Consider the following 6,039-nt stretch of genomic DNA (forward strand, 5'->3'; position numbering starts at 1 on the left):
TATATTTGTACCGATCCCCTGTATTTTCCTTCTTTGACAGCTGAATGTTGGTGAGAGAAAAAGGGGGAGAAGCCTACTTTCAGCTGCTGCAGGAGGAAAATACAGATTGGCTCCACTAAATTCCACCCCCGATGCCTCTCCTGTCCAGGTTCTGGGGGTCAGCAAGGAAGGATCGCGGTTTACCTGTCACCTGCCCACAATTGACAGGTAGATCACGATTGACAGGTTGCCAACCACAGGGTTAGGGTTTGCCAAGGCACACCTGGCACACACCCTGCATACCCCCTGTGCATGCCTATGATACCTATTAACCATAAAAGCAAATTGGAATACAGACCATGTTTTGCTTCACATAAACACTGATAAATCTCAGCCCACATTTCATCATAATCTGGCAAAAGTACTCTGACTGGTTTAAAGGCATAGTTCACCTTTACCAAAAAACTGACCAGGCAGAGAAGGGGTGTCTGTGGATAAAAACAAACTGTGCAGCTCTGGCTAAATTTGAATAATGCCCTTGATATAGATGTAGGCCATTTAATTACCTCTTGAAGCCTGACTGGAATACTCCCAGGACATTGCTATGATGTTGCTAAGTGAGACCTACTTGTTACTGCTCACCTCCACCATCACAGGAGTGAGCTCTCAAACGCTGAACTCAGAGTTACAGCATCAGGGGGGGAGAAGCATGTAAAGGGGGTTTGAATCAGAGAAAAATCTCATTCCTGTGATGGTGGAGGTGAGCAGTAATGAGTAGGCCTAGCTTAGCAACGTCCTAGCAACGTCCCGGGAGTATTCTAGTCATGGGGTAAGTAAATGGCCTACACCTATAGCAAGGGCATCATTCATCTTTAGACAGAGCTGCATAGTTTGTTTTTCCTCTACAAACACTCCTTACCTGCATAGGCATTTTTTTGTAAAAGTAAACTTACCTTATAACAAGAAAACCTGAGCTTATTTTTAAATGCTGCATACTGTATATTGTTGGCTATTGAAAGGTACATTCTGGGAAATACATAAGTTACTGAAAACACATATATTGATTACATATTTTTGCACTTTCTAAATAATGATTAGAATGATTTAATAAGGTAGTACAATTACGGTTTGCAAAGTGCTAAAGTTTGTTTGCTGCACCATATATATTATCTATGCAATTCATGTTGCCTTACTGAATAAGGAAAGACACTACTCTTTATATTGAGGCATCCTACAACACAATCTGGGTGTCACAGATGAAACAGACATATGTTCCACCAAGGCCGTAAATAATGCTTGAAATTTTTTACATTAATTAGGGACTGAGTTTACCTGGGCAGGTTGTCAGAGGATAAATTCAATTCCTTCTATGTGGAAGAAGGGCAATGCCATAGTGACACACACAAGCTTGGGAACTTCCAGATGTAGAAAGAGTGCATGAAAATGACCAAGTACTACATCCCCAACTCTCCTGTAAATAAGGCCTTGTGCTACTTATGATATGAGTACAAAACGACAGTATATAATGTGAATTTCATGATATGAATTCAAAACAAAACGATATAATGCTGTACATATTGTTTATTTAGCCCTCCCGAGTAGTAGGTACATTATACGCAGATCAGCCATAACATTATAACAACCCAACTAATATTACTAATATTACTTTTACTGCCAAAACAGTCCTCACCCTTCTCAGCATGGACTCCACTAGACCTCTGAAGGTATGCTGTGGTATCTGGCACCAGCCGTCAGTAGCAGATCCTTTAAGTCCTGTAAGTGGTGAGGTGGGACCTCAATAGATCAAAGTTGTTTTTCCAGCATGTCCCACAGATGCTTGATTGGAATGATATCTGAAGAATATGGAGGCCAAATCAACACTTCACACTCGTTGCTGTGTTTCTTAAACCATTTTTGAACAAGTTTTGCAGCGTGGCAGGGTGCATTATACTGCTGAAAGAGGCCACTGCCACCAGGGAATACTGTTTCCATGAAGGGGTGTACTTGGTCGCCTACAAAGTTTAGGTAGGCAGGTTTCCCAGCAGGATACTACCCAAAGCATCACACTGCCTATGCCAGCTTGCTTTCTTCCCATACTGCATCCTGGTGCCATCTCTTCCCCAGGTAAGTGACATAAATGCACCCGGCCATCTACATGATTTTAAGGAAACATGAATCCTCAGACCAGGCCAGGAAACCTTCTTCCATTACCCTGTGGTCCAGTCCTGAAGCTCTGGGATGGCGTGTCAGCAGTTCCACATTAGGATCAACGAGTTGCAAACCCTCTATCCCAGAGCATTAGAGTGCATTGAGCCCCCGGGCAGCACTGGGAGAAGCATGTGGTCGTGGAGGGAGCAGGAGCTGCATAAGCTGATCTGTAGCGCCTGCTCCTGTTCCAGGCGGAGTGATACTTACCAAGTACACTTCACCTGGGACCTTTCTAGCAGCCTGGAGAGCGATGCCAGCAGAAGCAGGAAGAGCAAAGAAGGTCAGCGTATTAACCTCTTCATGACCACGCTATAGCCGAATGATGGCTGCAGCGTTGTCGCATAATTGCTGGGAGGACATCAGTAGATCGCGCTTCTCACGTGCTCCCTGCGGGGCACATCCGCAGGCATCTGAGATCACTGTGTCCTTGGAACACAGCTGATCACAGATTGTGGTAAAGCGCCAATCACAGTGGCTCTTTGCCACATGATCAGCTGTGTCCAATCACAGCTGATCACAGTGTAAACAGGATTTGCCAGTCATCGCAGTGCATGAGGAGAGGAGAGCTGATAACTGGCAAACCCACACAGGGTACATCTACACTTATAATCAGGGCCCTGATTATCAGTGCAGCCCCAACAGTGCCCACCAATTCTGCCAACCAGTGCTAATCACTGCTGCCAATCAGTGCCCATCAGTGCTGTCTGTCAGTGCCCATGAGTGATGCCTATCATTGCCACCTATCATTGCCGCCTATCAGTGACTGTCAGTCAGGGGCGGACTGACCATTGAGCCACTCGGGCACTGCCGAGGGCCCTGGGCCACTAGGGGGCCCCATCAGGGTTGCCAGCCTCAGTAAAACCAGGGACAGTATGTATAAATCTGTATTTTTTTTACATCTGTCTGTGTATACTGTGTGATTGTATACTGTGTGTGTGTGTGTATACTGTGTGGCCCCATAATCTCTGATTGCCTGGGGGCCCCATAATCTCCTATTGCCTGGGGGCCCCATGAGTTATCAGTCCGCCCCTGCTGTCAGTGCCTCCTATCAGTGCCCATCAGTGCAGCCTCATCAGCGCACATCAGTGAAGGAGAAAAATTACTTATTTACAAAATTTTATAACAGAAACTAAGAAACACTTTTTGTTTTCCAAAATTTTCATTTTTCTTTCGTTTGTTTAGCAAAAATTCAAAGAACACAAAAAAGCTCTATTTGTCTCAAAAAATGATAACAAATTTATTTGGGTACAGCGTTGAATGACCACGCAAGTGCAGCAGTACTGAAAGCTAAAAATTGGCCTGGGCAGGAAGACGGTAAAAATGCCCAGTAGGCAAGTGGTTAAACAACATATACACTAAGCTTTTGCAATGGGTATATTAGCACCTATAAAAAGGTTAACAACTGTTAGGATGCTTTCACACTGATCCCCGGGTGCAGCGCAGTGCAGCTGCGGCTTTCCTGCGGGTTAGCTGTACTGAGCCATAGACTTCTATTATATCCCGTGGGTTTTGAAAGCGCACCAAAACTGAGCTTTTAGACCGCACCCGCAAGATATAATAGAAGTCTATTGCAAAGCGGAGCTAGCCCACAAGAGAGTTGCAGGTGCATTGTGTTGCACCCATGGTACAGGTAAACTGCAGCACAGTTTGAAAGCAGCTTTATAGGGGGCTCAGGACAGTAAGGGCTCATTTACATTTGTGGTTGGGGGGGGCATTAAAACCCCACAGTTGAGATGTGTTTTTACCACACACCCCCAACCACTGGTGTAGCGTCAGGAGTCGCAATGGCAATGGGGGCCTGTGCAACCTCCCTGTCTAAATCTGTTTTACACTTGGACAGGAGGGGGACATATACAGGAACCAATCCTTTCTATTTTCCTCCTGCAACAGCTGAAAGACATAGGAGGAGATTTACAAAAAGGGGAGCAGGGGAGGAGAAGGAGGGGGGGACTTGGCGGCAGCCAATGAGCGTGCAGTCTCTGGTGGTAATGTGTGCAGAGGCAGAGTTGCCGTGCAGCTTGAGCTGGGAAAAGAAAGATGAAGATGTCTGTCGTTGGAGCGTGCCGCAGCCTGGCTCTGTCTACCTGGCTGCTCTCCTACTGCTTCATCCATCTGCTGTGCATGGACTTCACGGAGGCTGAGAAGGAGGGTAAGCCTCGAACCGTGGATTGGGTAAGTGCGGACCCGGCAGCAGGGGGGGGGGGGGGGTATGTTTGCCACCCCCCAAAAAATGGAGCGCCTGCCACCACTGTAACCAATCAGCTTCCAATTTCAGCTTTTTCAATTGAGCCTTGACAATAAAACCTGAAAGCTGATTGGATGCTCTGCAGAACTGCACCAGACTTTGCATGCTCCAGTTTTAGTAAATCCCCCCACAGAGTCCCTGTAAAAAGTGAACAAAGTCAGTGTCATCCACGCTTTCTTTTTGTGCTTGTGATTAAACAGTGGGTAAACATCCAACAGGGATTAGTCCCATGGAAAATGATGATCCTGATTTTTGTTTAAATTCTTCATTATCCTTTTCAAATTAAAAAAAAAAAATCTAAATTCTGAACCATTTCATTTCATTGTGGCCCGCAGCCGGTTACCGCATCACTTAAGTTACCTTTGCGCTTCAAAAGTTTGAGTACCCCTGATGTACACAGTGGAAGTATGCACAGACCAAATGGAAAGTTGTTCTTTGAGTTTTCCTATTTTTGTTAAATAATTGACATAGTAAGAAATTATTTTTGGGTAGAAGAATATATTTTATTGAATACAATAATATACATAATGCAACTATAATTTAACTTGATTTTTTAAAGTCTAATGCTGCACTTCACGTTTAGTGAAATACCCTGAGATAAAGATGGAAGAAGCTTCATGTTTTACAGTCAAGGAATGGGAGCCGACCAGTGTTAGTGAATATGAGGTCTTCGATCTCATTGATAAAAAATAAGTTCCTTTTCATTGGAGTAGTTTTAGATATTGGCTAGCTTCATTTTTGGGTCTACACTGACTTTAATATTAAGATTTTGTTCAATTAATTTTTATTCGGTTTTTCAAGATTATTGTTCCAGGGAAGAAATACATAGTAATTTTATGCTATAACAACTGCAAAAATAAAACAGATTTATCAGTTTCCACCACTGGATTTAGAGTAGAGGCTAGGGTAGGGCTAGGGAGGGAAAGGTTTTGGTATGAAGTCCAAGAAAAGGTAGAAAAATAAGAAAGAGGAGAGGAAAAAAAGTGTGGGGGGAGGGGGGGGGAGCAAGGAGGGTTATTTACGTTTTTTTTTTTTTTTTCCCCACAATTTCCCACGTTCATAGCTTTGTATGTGTTTAGTTTTAAGGAAATGGAAGTGAGAGAAGCATCAGATTCTAAAACAACAGATCAGCCGATGCTACAGGAGGTCCTGAATGCCATCACATCAGATTCTGGTATTGAGAGGAAAAGTCCAGTACCAGCAGGTAAAGCATGAAAAGATAAGGTGTTTATTCTTTTTTTTTTTTTTTTTTTTTTTAAACTTCAGTTTGTTTAGTGTTTTCTAACCACTCTCTGATCTATCTTCCTATTCCCTGCATAAGTTTCTCAAAAGGCAGAGGCCACTATTGAACATCAGGACATATTAGATTGGCAATATACTGCAGAACTAATGAAGGAGCTAGAAAAATACCTCTGTGAGGATCCATCAGATGCCAGGTTTGTGAAATATGTAAAAGATCTCTGGGGGGAAGCTGAGTTTATACATTCAATCAATGAGCAGAGGTTCAGTAATATTATGGTTTCAGGGAAAAATACACACATACTATATATATATATTATGTTTAATTGTAGTACAAAGCATGAAAATTTTGACTTATACCCATTAAT

The sequence above is a fragment of the Aquarana catesbeiana genome, linkage group LG01 (genome assembly GCF_042186555.1).
Source record: "Aquarana catesbeiana isolate 2022-GZ linkage group LG01, ASM4218655v1, whole genome shotgun sequence".
Classification (NCBI taxonomy): domain Eukaryota; kingdom Metazoa; phylum Chordata; class Amphibia; order Anura; family Ranidae; genus Aquarana; species Aquarana catesbeiana.